The sequence below is a fragment of the Heloderma suspectum genome, chromosome 5 (genome assembly GCF_057233095.1).
Source record: "Heloderma suspectum isolate Gila_16-S chromosome 5, 16-S_ref, whole genome shotgun sequence".
Taxonomy (NCBI): domain Eukaryota; kingdom Metazoa; phylum Chordata; class Lepidosauria; order Squamata; family Helodermatidae; genus Heloderma; species Heloderma suspectum.
The window spans coordinates 136,158,342-136,174,384 of NC_139462.1; the positions used below are offsets into that span (position 1 = coordinate 136,158,342).

The 16,043-nt window shown below is 41.4% G+C and overlaps 1 protein-coding gene across 2 annotated transcripts in view; it reads left to right on the plus strand.

The window, feature by feature from the left end:
• The window catches only part of FHOD3 (formin homology 2 domain containing 3), a 455,537-nt gene that overhangs the window by 186,677 nt on the left and 252,817 nt on the right, over positions 1–16,043 (plus strand). The window lies entirely within an intron of this gene.

Below are 16,043 nucleotides of genomic sequence, written 5' to 3' on the forward strand. Positions count from 1 at the left end.
AGAATGCATGTATATCCTTCAGAAACTTTGCAGGTTTCTTAACCCAAAAACTATTGGGGAAGGGGTGAAAGGAAGGGAAAGCAAATCCCTCCCTCCCCCAAACTGGATAGCTCCCCTTCTACATGAACTGCTGCACCTATCCTTCTCAAACTTTGCTGGTTTCTTACTCAGGGACAACTATAGGCTGTCTGTAATTTTCAGAATAGTGGTCCACAAGGAACATAGGGAGATAAGTATGTCTTCTTTTGGAGACCTCAAAATGTCAAGGCCACCCTTGCACAAAAACCCTTGTGGCTAGCATTCTGAAATTGGCAGACATGATCTCCTCTGATGCGGCAATGAATCCTGAAATTTTTATCCAATTCTTCCAAGGAATTAAAATGTTATTGGCAGTTCCCTTTAAAAGAAAATCAAAATATAAACCCTGCACCTATTTTTCTGACATTGGGCAGGTGTAATCCTCATCTAGGGGGCTACTATGCCTGAAATTATCCAGTTCTGACCAAGAAAAAAAGTTACAGGTTTTTCTAATTTCCCATGGTAGTCAACAGGAAGCATAAAGACTAATTTTTCCAAACCTTGACTCAGGTTTGGTGCTGAGCTGAAGTGGTCTGACTACAAATTGGCCAGACACACTTCTTATGTATGTATGTAATCTATACACACACGCAAACACACTGCATGCACACACCACACACACACACATATTAGACGTGCACTTAGACGTGTCTGTGTGTATGCAAATTTGTGTTATGGGTCTGTGCCCCAGATCTTTTAAGACCCTAGCAACGCCCCTGCTCTGAGCTGTACCACAGTTAATGTACTGTGTCCCCAGAGCTGTGTGAGGTATTCTTCCTCCAAACTTGGGGTCATCTTTGAAGAAATTACACAGGAAGGAATAGACTAGGGCATTTATTTATGATCCTCATTTATTGCATGCTGTGTCTTGTGTAACACACACACACACACCTCGCCCCGGGCATTCATGCTTCAAACATTATATGATCACATATGTAATTTGGCTATTATTGAGCTGTGTACAGAACGACACAAGTGTAGAGAATTTAAACCAATATGTTTGGGAGAGGTGCTGCTATGGCCTTTAGAGGGAGCTGTGAGGGGAGTAGGGACCAGGGAAAGAGGAGGTGTGAATAAGCAGGGAGAGGTAGAGTCTAGTGGATATCTGTTGTGGATATCAGTTCTCCCGTTAGACATTGGCTGGCTTTTGAAGATGTCACACAGAGTTCACACACATTCTAGCAGCTAGGGGGGAAGGGACAGTGATGAATGTTGAAATTCAATACACTGCTATGAAGTGGAAGGTTGTCTGGGGGGAAATACACAAAGGGCCAAGGGGTAAGAGGTACTCTGTGTTCTGGGGAGGGAGCTAATGAGTCGGGTGATTTGTGGACTGAGAAGTTGAAGGAGGAAAGTGAGAGAGTTATGGAGAAGCCACACACAAACCATAGAAACAGCAGGGGCAGCAGTGATGGGAAGGGCATGAAGACAGTTGTTAAGGCCTTAGTTTCACGTACTGATTTGTAACCTTTATACAATTCGTAAAATAATCAACTCCTTGAATCCAGGTTTCTAGTTATATTTTAAGACAGCTTGCTAGCATTAAAAAATGACAAAGTCTAGACAAGCGTTACTCTGATACTCTGTTAAAAGGCAAATTATGTCCTTTTTTTTTTTTTTTAAAGCTTTCTTAGCTCATTGGCTTGCAGCTTGACCTCATATCCCTCTGGGCAACTGAATCAAGTGTCACCATCATGCTTTCAAAAATCAAATAAAACCTCTCCCCCCTCCCAATCTCTTTCCTTGTGTCTGTCTTTTTAGATTGTGAGCTAGAGGGCAAGGACTGCTTATGGATTCTTGTAAGCTGCTCTGAGAGTCTTTTGATTGAAGAGCGGGATATAAATGCTTTGAATAAATAAATACATACATACATACATACATTTGACATGGTTCCCCCCCCCCCCCGATTTTAGGAGAAAAAAGCTTCTGTAGCTCTCCCAAATGATTTATGCTATTTCAATGAGAGACAGAAATACCCTATTATTACCATTCCCACTTAAGTCTTGGTTTAACTTTTGACTGGGAAGGTTGCTGCAGAATATCCTTACTTGAATGTATGAGAAGCAAGAGAGGTGTGGGTGTGGGCAGGGGGGGGGGAGGATTGTAAAGCTGCTATTTTTTCACCTTCTTTGCATTATGTCAAGGCACTTATTAATATGTATTTAAGACACTTCCTAGTGATGTATTACAGTGCATTTTTGTTTTATTTTACTTCAATTTCCAAGTGCCTTTTACATTAGTTTTGTGTAGATGGCATATAGCCCAAACCCATCTAGTTAGTTGACAAATGTTTTCTGGGCATACTGCCAACTGGCATCTCTTAGAAAATAGTTGCTTGAAAAAAAAGCTGGGAAAAGAAATTGTTGCAATTTTGGTGACTCTGGTTTGATAGTGATTCCCTCTTCCCTGGGAATCCTGGGAATTGTTCTATGAGAGGAGGCTTCTGGCAGATCAAAATTCAGTATATCGCTAAACTACAGCTCCCAGAGTTCTTTGAAGAAAGTCATGACATAGTTCTGCAAACAGTAATACTGATGGAAATAGGCAAAAGTATAATTAAAAATTAATTCTTATTTTCCTTTTTCCTTTTTAAACCCTATGAGATTAGTGAAAATACTGTTGCATTACCTACCAATTTTCCTACCTATTCACACACAAAATTGCGTTTTTGTTTTGTTTTTTGAACTCTTGGAAAGTCACCTTACGGTATACAATTATAAAACTAAACATGGGTTGAAATTGTGTCATGAAAGTGGCTGTTAAATGCTTTTTAGACTATGTCTTGTACAGAGTGGAAAAGTAATCTCAATCCTGATATAACCCGCAATATTTTTTTTACATTCATCAAATTCAATGCAGGTATACGTTTAATTCCATCAGCTATCACTTACCAAAACAGCATTCATCAGATTGCACTAGGTCAGCTCTAGATATCTGCCACAAAAACACATGGAATTTCATACTTGATGCTTTTGATACAATATCCATCCATCCAACCATCTAAGTAGTATTGTCACATCATACATTTCGAAATCTGACTGTCCTAATTTCCATATTGCACCAATGGTTTACTAATGATGCAAGTCACTCACAATAATTATGCATAGTGTATTAGTTGCATTTTTCCTACAGCTGACAAGTACCACACAAAGTTGGGGAAGGAACAGCAGAGTGGTCTTACCTCACGACTTGATCTTGCCATTGTTTATCCTCCTCCTTTTGCTTGTGTTCCTCAATAAGAATGCAGCAAAACATATTAGAAAACGATGTGGCAGGCTGCTGTTTCCTTCTGTGTCTGCTGCTCCAACAATATATCTCCTCATTTAATGTGCAAGCAAAAATTTCAAGTAGAAGGTTGAACAAGTGGGACCTGCAAACCATATTGTAGTGTGGAGTGCTCCTGTTCTAGGGTTAGCCAACTATGCCTATTTTAAGGACCCCCCCCCCCCGCAACAGTCAGCATTCCATGCTCACTAAACATGCTCAGACCTCACTGGGTAGTTTGTGTGGGTCCCCTCGCCTTAAGCCCCTCCTTACCATTCTATATTTCTGCAAAACGTGGGGTTTTGCCTCCTACTTATACCTCCCTCTTATATCATTTTGGCTACGTAAAGATCCACACTCAGAAAATGAGTTCACTATTAGTAAATAAGATCTCTTGTTTTCCTCTCTATAGCTTGAACCCTTGGCAGTTGAACACTAAAAATAATTCCCCCTTAGCTCATAGGAGAAGGCTTTGTTAGAAGGACATGCCATGTCCCCATAGTGAGCGGAAGAAAGATTTAGGCACAACCTCATGCACAACTATTTCAGTAAGTCCCATATATATAAACAGGTGTTACTGTTATCAGTTAGGTGTAGATAAGAGTGTAGTCTTGTAGCTCAATTCTAAGCTGGTTTACACAGAAGTATGTTCCAACGGGATTTATTTCCAGGCAAGGATGTTTGGCATTACAGCTTTAAAAACCTAGAATCTAGACACAAACACCATCAGATATTGTGACTAAAATGTTGTTTCTGCTAACAGAAACTGAACTCTAAACTGCAATGCAGATAGAATCCAACAGAATCCTGGCGGTTCGTTGGAGTCTTAACAGCCCCAAACTGACAGGCACTGATTCTGCTCCACAGGAAGCAGTACTATCACAACTGTTACATTGTTCTGCCCCCCCTCCCCTTCTGCCCACATCTGCAGTTACTGAATGTACTATGTATTGGTTGATGGTACCCAAACAACGCATATGCTGAAGATCAGGTAACTGGAAGTAAGTTCAGGAAGTCAGCCTGGTGCAGACTTCAAATTATGCTTCCCCTCCTCCTGAAGTTTTAGGCAAGTCACTATCTCAGACTCAGTTGTTCATCTGTAATATGGGCATAATAGTGATTACCTCACAGGGTTGTTGTGATGATGAAACAATGAAAGATGATAAGGCTTTGTGAAACATCATGCAAAACCTATGTCCTACCATTTCTAGTTATACACCAGAAAGTAACAGCACAGAAATCAAAACCAGTGCAGGAAAGAACCAGATCAAGGTTTTTTCATTTTTAAAATTAAGTTAAAAGCAACTGTGGCAAGGCCTGAATCAGTTCAATTCAGAGCGACAGCACTGAGAGAGGGAGCTTTAACATTGAGGGACCTATGTTTTCTGCCTTTGGATGCTTTCTATGTGACACAAAACTGAAAACCATAGGGCTGGGAGGGACGATGTACAACCCTCTGCCCAAAGACAGGGCTATTTACCCACCAGCTGAGAGAGGTTTTTTTTCTGTAGCAAAACTCTCCTTACATATTCCTCTTGTTCTTTCAGTATTGTGCCAGGCATCCTGACATGCCTCCTTTAACTGATCTCAGGGTTTGACCTGAAGTAGTAGGATGTTAACTTTTGCTCAGAGTTTCTAGGGCAGGTATTAAAATCTCAGGGTGAGGGGCTAGAAGTAATGGGGCAGATTAGGATCCAGCGAGGTTCTACATCCTAATCTCACTCAGTTCAAACCCCAATCTATCGATACCCACACCTAGAAACAGGGTGGATTATTGTACTCTTATTTTTATTTAATTCTAAACTATGGGCCCATCCTATAGTATTTTAGAGGTCAGGTGAATGCTTATAGTTCAGCCTCTTGCAGGGGCATCCATTTGTGACCTTGGGGCTTGAACCAGAGCCTCGTGGCGTGGCCTGTGGTTGGGACATAGCCTAGTGAGCTAGCTGTTTCAGGATCCAATTTTATGTGGGATTCTGCTTTACACAGAATTCCATGGCAGCCCTACCAAAACAAGCATACTGAAATAATTTATTTTTCAGCAATGAACTCCAAGGATGGACTGAGTGTTAACTGACAGCTGGCTAGTTGTCAGGTAGAGTATGTGCCATGAGCTTTCCAGAGCATAATGGTACATTGCCAGATATCTGAAGAGAGCACACATCATATGTTGGATAATGGCCAGTAAATTGAATAAGTGATCTACTGCAGCACTTTCCAATAGGGGTAATTATATGCTGTCAGCACTCTTTGTGAACAAATAATGAGGAAAACATTGATTCATGGAAAAACCTTTGCATAAGTGTCTGTGTGCAAATCCTGGGAACTAGATTCGTGGTACACTTCACAGCCAGTTCTTATTATCATGTTTCAGGGCTTTGAGAGCCCAGGCAGTCTGAACAAAAGAAGTTACTTCATTTCCAACAATAAGTTATTGAAACCTAATGAGAGAGGAATGACAGAGAAATTTTATGCACTTACAATACATTTTACTTTCAAATGGTCTGTATAAGATTTTGTGGCATAGGTATAACACTGGTCTCTCCTAGAATATTTTGGAAACACAGACAAGGCAGCAGGGAGGTCTCACATTTGGCCCCCCTGACACCCTGCATGCTGTTACAGCAGTGCCCCAGGTGCCAGGAACCCCAGAAAAAAACCTGGTGCATGGAGGTTTATATCTATGAGTATGCGAGGATGAGGGGCATTCAAACTTGTGATCACCTACCTGTAGCTTAAAGTGGTACAGTCCCAACTTGATTGTTCAGATTGTACAAACCAGCCCTCCATATTTTGCTTTCATCAGACCACAATTTAAAGTCAGAAAGTACTTTTTCTTTGGAAAATAGAAATTGTTTTCCCTCTGGAGTAGTGAGAATGTAGTGAGAAAACATGAAGCTTAAACTTTTCTTCATCAAATATTGTACAAGCGAATGTGCAAGGAATGACTTGTGTTTTTTTTAACGCTCAGATTAGATCAAACCCTCTGAATTTGTAATGGACCAAGCCGCATAGGCTCAGCAGACACATGGAGGAACAGCATTAATGTACTAATGGGCACTGTGCCTGTGAATGATCCCTCTCACAAAATGATATATTTTGCTGGGTCTGGGAGTAAAAAGGAAAATGCATTGTCTTGCCAGTAGATTTATTATTGGCTTTTGTAGACAAAAACAAAGCTCAGACGAAAGCTTGTTTTGGAGTCGCCCCAAGGTTCCCCTCCCCCTTATAGGGCACTAGTTTAATTTGTCTGACATACAATTAAAGAATGGCATGCTGCAATAATTAGTTTTATATGCCTCCTGAAAGACTTCCAGACCTTACTTTGTTATATATTCTTTCCCCTCTGTGCCAGGCAGTTGACTTTAGTTAGTGATATGTAATGCAGGAAGGTCTCAGTGATAATCAGACTAGGAGTGGCTGTGGACATTACAGTGAAGAAAGGAAAAAGAGAGCAGCACCAGACAGAAGAAGAAACACACACACACTCACACGTGAAGCCTTAAAATGGTTCTGAAAAAGGATTTTTATCAAATGGTAAAATGCTCTTGTAAAACAACAAGATGCCCAACACATTTCAGTAACAAACTTCCTCAGGGGCACTAAAAGAACAACCATATATAAATGAATGATCAAGAATAGTACAGATAATTATAAACATGGGCATTAATTATAATAGGACACCCCATGATTTTTTTTAAAATCCCTTATTATACACAGAACACACCCTAAAACCTCAACTAATCATGATACAAACTGACATTAATCACATTAAGGACATTTTTTTCAGTGCCATGTAGAGGCTTCTCCCCTTTTTTGTTTCCCTGCAACCGTGTGCCTTGCGCTTCCAGCAGTCATGTTGCTGAATTACAAGTAGTTTCTGTTTGGGTTCGGTGAAGATGGTTTGTTCCAGTTTACCCATAAATATAGTAGGATATGATGTGCGTGGCCATAGCTGTGCCTTCTACTTGGAAGTAATGTTTTTTGTTAAAAGTGAGATTATTGCACATGAGGACAAACATTGCTAAAGTGGTGATAACGTCTTGTGATGTGAGGTGTTTTGCTGTTTCTGCTGTTAAGAAATTTAGAGCCTGAATACCATCATTATGAGGTATATTAGTATAAAGTGATGTAACAAGTATGGTGTTATTGTTAAACTTGTGTTCTTTGGATAAACTGAAACAAAGCATCCTCACTGAACCCAAACACAAGCCATTTTTACGGTGCAAGTGTGCTTCTAAGAGGTGTTACAAAATTCAGTGTAAAAATGAGTATTTTTTTTCTTTTGATCAAGCTCAGACTCCAAAGCATTAAACCAGTTTCCTGTATAAATGTGATTGCCACCAGGGAGTTTTCTGGAGCGTTGGGGGGTTCCTCTGGGTTTTATTCTTCAGCTAACAGATTTCATACCAACTATTGGATATTAGTCTACTGTTGTAGATTTTGATATTTGAGAGGTTTATATGTATTTTCAACTAAAATTTTGTATTCCATACATGCATGCACACGTGCGTGCACACACACACACACACACACACCCAATAGGCAAAAGAGGGATAAATATATATTAATTTCTATCAAAAGTTTTGACTTCTGCCTTCATCAGCAACAATTAGTATAAGAGCTGAAACAGCCACCACTCAACAGTGGCAGTGATAGCATGTTCGTGCTGTGGATGGAATTCCCATATTGCAGGAGACGTAGAGGTGGTGGTGTCATCCTCCATGTTCCAGGCCATTTGGAGTCAATGTGTCTAGTCTATAAATCCAAAGGTTTACACTTGTTTCAAGGATTGCCAGTTTAGATGGTTCTCCAGGAAATATTGCCATGTCTGAAAGGCTGTGGCCATCAGAACTGAAGTGTTTGTTACAGGTTGTTTGGTCTTCCTTATCATTATAGCTGACTTGTGGTTACTGAATCTTGTTTGAAGATCAGTGGTGGTTTTGCCAATGTACTGCATGTGGCAACCAGGGCACTAGCATTCAATCACATGTATTACATGGTTAGATTTGCAAGTGATGTTCTATTTGACAAGATAGATGGTTTTAAGTGCCAACAGCAACCTATTTCACAGAAGACAAACTCTCCCCACCACCTCCACCAGCCAATTAATTCTCCCCTCTCATGTCTTTCTCTCTCTCTCACTCTCTTCCCTGTTCTCTCTGAAACAATCCCAGCTGCTTGTAGGAAAATGTGTTAAGTTAAAAAAAAAAGGTGTGGAAGGGGCAGGGCACTTCAGTGGGGTGCCAAGGAAAGTATCTGGGGGCACCATGTTGCCTGCCCCTTATTGGTTAAGACGCTGAACTGCAGACTGGAAGGTCGGCAGGTCAGCAGTTTGAGACCCGAGTGCTGCGTGACGGAGTGAGCTCCCGTCTTCAGTCCCAGCTCCTGCCAACCTAGCAGTTCGAAAGCAAGAAATTGCAAGTAGATAAATAGGTACCGCCTCGGCGGGAAAGGTAACAGCGTTCCGTGCACCTCGGTGTTCAGTCATGCCGGCCACATGACCATGGAAGCGTCTTCGGACAGCGCTGGCTCTTCGGCTTAGAAACGGGGATGAGCATCGCACCCTAGAGTTGGACACGACTGGTTGGGGACACCTTTACCTTTTTTTTACCTGGAACAGCAGATGGAAATGAGAGGTAGAACGGAATATTTTCTGCATATTAATGGCACTTCAGTTCAAACCTCTAAATCACCCCAGCAATTTAATGTAAACTGTCTAGAGAGTTTCAACTTTGGGGCAGTATAGAAATTAAATTAAAAAATGCTGAATAGCATGGGAATCTTGTGTCACCAAAGTCCAAGGGGTCTAACAGAAGTCCCTTGGCATCACCTTATGTGAATGCTTATCCAGGAAGACTGGGACCACTGTAACACCATGCCTTGTAAGCCCAACCCAGACCAATGATCTATAAGGATACCATGGTCAATTGTATCGAAAGCCACTGAGAGCTCCAGGAGAACCAAGAGGGTCACACTCCCCTTATCCATTCCCTGGTGAATAATCTACTAGGGCAACCAAGGTTGTCTCCGTCCCAAATCCAGGCCTGAAATCAGATTGGAAAAGATCCTGATGCTGGGAAAGACTGAAGGCAAAAGGAGAAGGGGACGGCAGAGGATGAGATGGCTAGATAGCATCACGGATGCAATGAACATGAACTTGAGCATGCTCCGGGAGAGAGCGCAGGACAGGAAGGCCTGGCGTGCTATGGTCCATGGGGTCACGAAGAGTCGGACACGACTGAACGACTGAACAACAACAACAACACTACCTGGAGTTGAGAAGTCACCACATACTCCAACACCTTGTCCAGAAGGGGAAATTTTTGCACTGGACAGTAATTGTTAGAAACCACTGGATCTAAGCTCATGGGAACAAACCATTCCTTGAGGAAGCATTAATCACCTCTGAAGTACAAGCACCCAGCTGAACCCCGACCATTTTCACAAGCTAGGATGGGCAAAGGTCCAGAGAACTAATTCTGGGTCTCAAACTTCCAAGCAATTTGTCCAGTCCTCCTGCTGCATAAGCTGAAAGCTATCCATAATAACATGACTAGATGGTGCACTAGTCCCACACATCTCTGATTCTGTCAAAACAATGGCATCTGAGTCAGCATGGATATAAGTGACTGTATCTGTAAAATGTTAAGCATTTCGTTACAGCAGACCTTTGAGGGTTCAAATTGTTGCACCGCAGGGTCAGCGCCAAGGAGGCCCTTTACCACTTGTAAAAGCTCCACTGGATGACACTGAGCAGATCATGGAGGTGAAGACTTGGATTCCTGCACTGAGCAGGGGGCTGGACTCAATGGCCTTATAGGCCCCTTCCAGCCCTACTATTCTATGATTCTATGATTTGAAGAAGTAAGAACTCTTTGCTGCTATTGCTGTCACAGAATATGATTGAAAATAGATTCTTAACTGTTTGGTCATATCCATTATGAGTTTAACACCATTTGTTTTCTAATCCTCAGCCCTCTTGCTTTATCACCCTCTGCTTCCCAGTACATCAGGAAGCTGACACGGCTCTATGCCAGGGTTGAGGATGACTGGAAGTGATGGTACGAGAGCCCATCTCATCCCCTCATTCCAAGCGGAGACCAGGGCCTTGGCAAAACCACAGGGAAGTGCCCTTGGCCTTCCAGCAAGTGAGAAGCTGATCCCACCCTCTTCATTTTCATTGCTTCACAGCAGGGCAACTAACTAATGGATAAGAAAAGGCGGAGATCCTAGCACACTCTCCAGGGAGGTGGTCTCACTGAACTGACTGGGACTCACTTCTGAGAAACTTTCCTAAGCTCTTGCTGTATGGCTGTAATGTTGCCTTTCCCACGGAGATGGGAATTACAGGACGTTAGTAAGGATAATACAGAGTTATATTAAATGGCATCTGGAACCATAGTTACAGTTGTGTTTTCAGCTTATTATAGAAGAGCAGTGCTTCAGCAGTGGTAAATCACTTAGTGTGGATCCTCCCTGTGTCCCATTTAATTCTAGTGGTGTTCTTATGCGAGGATATTTAGTTATGTCCTAAAGGTTTGTAATATGGTGTTGGCTTGGTCTCAAGTTTGATGGCTGTCTTCATCCAGAAACAAATGGTTTATCTGTTAGGTGTGGGAAATAAGATTCAATTAGTCAAGAAGCTATAATTTTCCCTTACGTATAAAAAGTGCTGGGACTGTAATGGCGGAGACACATTACGTTAAAATACATTAGTCCCCAGGCATGGTCTGAAGGCACATCATATAGCGATTGTGCTGAAGCTAAGCAAGACCGGGTCTGTTCAGTGCTTGGATGGCTGACTGCCTGAGGACCCTGTATACACCACCTTGAGTTGTATAATGGAAAGGTGGAGTAAAAATGTAATAAATTAAAATCTAGTTCCAGATCTCTTCAAACATATGCATTCAGATGGCCCCTTATTTGGAGGCACTCTACATGCAATTGTGTTGTGTCTTGTATCTGAATGAAGGGAATTTTAATTCTAACAAAGGCCAGATGATGGTATCTTTCCAGAGAATATTTTTGTTCCTGTTTAGCACATGAAGAAAATAAAGCAGATGTTTAAAAATAGAATCCAGCAATAATTTAAAAAAACTATTATTCTTTCAGCTTTCCTGACAAGATTCTAGTTTATCCAGCCAAGAAACATAATGTACTTATACATGCCAGTGAATTAATTCTTGGGCTAGGATAATTAAAGTGTGCATCTGAGTCCCTGATTCCAAGAACAAATCCTTTTTTGCAGTGTTTTGCACTGGAACTCCATTACACTGGCAACTCTATAAAGCAGGAGTAGTTGTGAGAAGTGCAAGAGACAGAGAGAGAGATAGTTCACACATTAGTGCCAAGGACAGAAAATTGCTTTGGAGGTTTATAAACAACTGTCGAGGTGTGTCTTTCTTACAGGCTGAAGCTATTGGGATTACACAACATTCCATTATGTTTTGCTGCTTTCACAGAAAAGAACGGAAGTAACTGTCTTCGAAAACGTGACCCTTCTCTTATGAAGAACACATGGGGAACAACCCAGTGGGAAGGCCTCCTACAGGGCTATTGTAGAAGTGAAGGAACTTCAATAGTGCCTGTCCAGGAGCAGGGCCAGCTCAAGGCTGTGGAGGGCCCTGGGTTAGCAGGCTGCAATGGGGTCCCTACCTGCCCCAACACAACATTGTGCATGCGCATACCCGAACACGCACAGTCAAAGAACACTATGTCCAAGGATTTTTCAAAGGAAATGTAGAACCATGTAGTGCAGTGGTTCTCAACCTTCCTAATGCCGCGACCCTTTAATACAGTTCCTCATGTTGTGGTGACCCCCAACCATAACATTATTTTCGTTGCTACTTCATAACTGTAATTTTGCTACTGTTATGAATCGTAATGTAAATATCTGATATGCAGGATGTATTTTCATTGTTACAAATTGAACATAATTAAAGCATAGTGATTAATCACAAAAACAATATGTAATTATATATTGTGAAATATTTATTTCTAATTACAAATAAATGAAATTTTGTCTTGAAGCATGGTGTAGCATGGGTAACAGTCTTAATATAACAACAGTAAACTACATTGCTACATTTTGGGACAGTATGCGTAAAAAGCCAACGTCAGTGCGAAGGTTGAGATTGCGTCTTTCTCACCAGATCAGAAATTCTCGGGGCAGTCTTTGCAAGAGCACGACAAAGATCATCTTCCACAACAAGTCTACTTCTGTATTTAGACTTGATAACCAACAAGCTGGAAAACCCTGTTTCACAAAGATATGTTGTTGGAAATGGAAGAAGAAGGCGCAACACAGTCTCAGACAGAACAGGATATGACTGCAAACACTTGATCCAGAATTTTGTAACTGGCATTGTAGAGAAATCAGTTCTCGCTGCATCGCTGTTAATAAGTTCAATGAACTCCTCTTGTGCTGTCTCAGGAACATCTTCAACTTTGACTGTGAATGGGCTTCTGGCAAGTGCAAATGGGGTGTCAGGTAGATTTGGAAAGTACGATGAAATTTCATCTGCAAGCATGTGCAAGTGTTCTTTCACAGAAATTATCATCATAATCCTTTTGTCTGGTTCAATGTCATGTTCCTCAAAGAAAGCAGATAAGGTAGGCAACATGTAAAATTTATTTTCATCCAATTTTTTTTTGCCAAAGCTGAAGTTTCATTTGGAATGATCGGATCTTTTCAGACAAATCGAGGCATGTTGCATTTGGTCCTTGCAGTGATAAATTTAATTCATTCAAGATGGCAAAGATGTCAACCAAGTAAGCTATTTTCTGCAGTTCACTTTTATCGCTGAAAAGTGCTTCGAACTGCGGTCTTGCTTTCTGATTAAAAAACGTTTTGAGTTCATCACGAAGCTCAAAAACACGTTTTAAAACGTTTCCTCTCGACAACCATCTCACTTCAGTGTGTAATAGCAGAGCATTGTTCGGCGCATCCAACTCGTTGCACAGTTGCGAAAACAGTCGACTGTTTAAAGTGCTCGCCTTTACAAAATTGACAGAACTTATGACGCTTTTCATTACTTCTTGTAACTCTTGTGGCAGCATCTTCGTTGCTAATATTTGCCGATGAATCATACAATGAGTTCTGATGACTTTTGGTGACTCATTCAGTACCAAACGTTGAAATCCAGATTGACATCCTAGCATAGCTGGAGCACCATCTGTGCAAACACCACAAACCTTTTCCCAAGAGATCTTATGCTCTCTCAGGAATGAACCAACTGTGTCAAATACATCACGTGCAGTAGTTGTCGTTTCAAGAGGTTTGCAAAAAAGAAACTCATCTTTAAAGTCGCCATCATTAATATACCTCACGTAAACCAGTAACTGTGAACAGTTTGCAATGTCTGTAGATTCATCAAGCTGGATACTAAATATTGGAAGTGGAGCAGATTTAATTTCCTGGATTACCTGATCAAGAATATCAGCAGACATGTCATCTATTCTTCTGCGGACAGTGTCGTTAGATAAGGAAATTGCATTCAATTTTGTAACAAATTCGTCTCCGATCATAACTCGAACAATGTCTTTGGCCGCTGGCAACAGTAAATCCTCAGCAATGGTGTGAGGTTTCATAGCTCTGGCGATTCTGAGTGCCACCAAATATGAAGCTTCAACGGCTGCTACATTTTGTTTGTGGTACTTGCCACCAGTGTCAAGTCCGGCTTTCTTGAGTCCATCAGCTTTGCTTCTAAAATAGTTGGTATCCTTGCCGGCAAAGCTCGGATGCTTGCTATCAAAATGGCGTTTTAGTTTGTTCGGCTTCATAGATTCGGCTGATAGAATGTCACAACAAATAACACATTGCGGTTTCTCAATTCCTGCTGTAATTATTGAGGTAAAACCATACTGTAAAAAATCCTCACTATATTTTCTTTTCTTAACATTCTTCTCTACACGATCCATTGTCATGGGATGGTTTGCTAATGAAAATAATATATAACAGTAGCTTTAATAATACAAAAGATGATACATGGCATAGTTCAGTCAATACAGTTCATTAAAGTTTCCTATGATTTACCATTCTCTGTGTTGTTGTTTTTTTACATACCTGTTACTATCACAAGGGGGCAGTATTCACATCAACCACAGCTGAATATAAAAAGACCGATCAGCATCCAGATTAAGTTCCCTTGGTACAGATTTTTTTTTTTTGCAGTAGTTGATGATTTTACAGAACATGATTTTACATTTACCCAGTAATTATAATTCATGAAGTGTCGTTTTACCGCCAGTACTGCTGCTTTCAACACAGTAGCTGTTTTTAACAGAGTAGCTGCTTTCAACACAGCAGCTGCTTTCTACACAGTAGCTGCTCTCTACACGTGTGTGACTAGTCCGCATAAGTACATTATGGCGCCAACCCTGTCACATACACCTGTATTTGTACGGGGTGTATGTGATGGGGTTGGCGCGATGATGTCATCACGCCGGGTACTCGTACGTGGGCGTATCTGTATGTGGGCGGACCCGCCTGGAGACGGATAGAGGAGTGGTGTCTCGGTTCCTAAGACCATCGGAAATATGTGTTTTCCGATGGTCTTAGGCGACCCCTGTGAAAGGGTCGTTCGACCCCCAAAGGGGTTGCGACCCACAAGTTGAGAACCGCTGATGTAGTGGAATGCAATCATCATTTGCATGTATAGTGCGCACTGCTACAACACACCTGAGCATTTTCCTTGTGTGCATGCACGCTTTGTTGATTAGAGTCACCTTTCATGACATTTTGAGGCCTACACAGAATGGGAGAAAATCCACAGCCCTGGGAAATTGGCAGCACTACTGCAGATGAAAAGAAAGTACCTTAAGCATATAGACAGTTTTGCTCATTGCTGATCCAACATGTCTGCTTCCTGCATCAGGGATGATTCTAAGGGGTAGCAGGCACTCCACCAAATTTCCCACTGCCCAATTTGCTCCCCACACTTTCAGTCACACTATAGTAATGTCCTATATTTCATGGATTCCATTTTCAGAAAGCCTATGGGTGGTTAATAAACCTTCTTTCACTTGCTCCCATTAGAAGCAGAACTCCAATCTTCTAGCCAGCCCAGGCCAACACCTATCCACCCCCCACAGCTGCCTGCCATGTTCAAGGAGGTGTAGTGCAGACAACTTCTAAAAGTGATGTACACTTTCCCTTCAGGGTGTTTTTTTTTTTTTGGCTTTAGTTGACCCTGCTAGTATTAAGGATTATATTTCTGCCAAATTTTCCTTCAGTGAACCTTTCCACTTAACCAATGTGCTACCCCTGTGGAAACCACATATATAGAATAATTTATTTATTTATTTGATTGATTTGTATTCCATTTTTCTACCAAGAAAAATGACACTCAAAGAAATAAAAAATCATAAATAAAACTTGATTAAAACTATAATAAAACAATGCATTAAAATACAAAAAAAAAAACCCACCACAACAGTAACAGAATAAAAACAGCCTCCAACCCAACAGACCCACTTCCACACCAAAGCCCCGCTTGAATAAAGTGGTCTTTCCCTGCCAGTGGAAGGACAACAGAGAGGGTGCAAACCTAGCCTCCCTAGGCAGGGAGTTTCAAAGCTGTTTTTGAAAGTGCTCTCCATTTCAAAAGAAGCTTGTGATGGTGGCATGAGGATACTGCTGTTTGGGTGGAGAGGGAAGGAGTTTACAGCAGCCATTACAACCTTTGGGCCTGGAACCT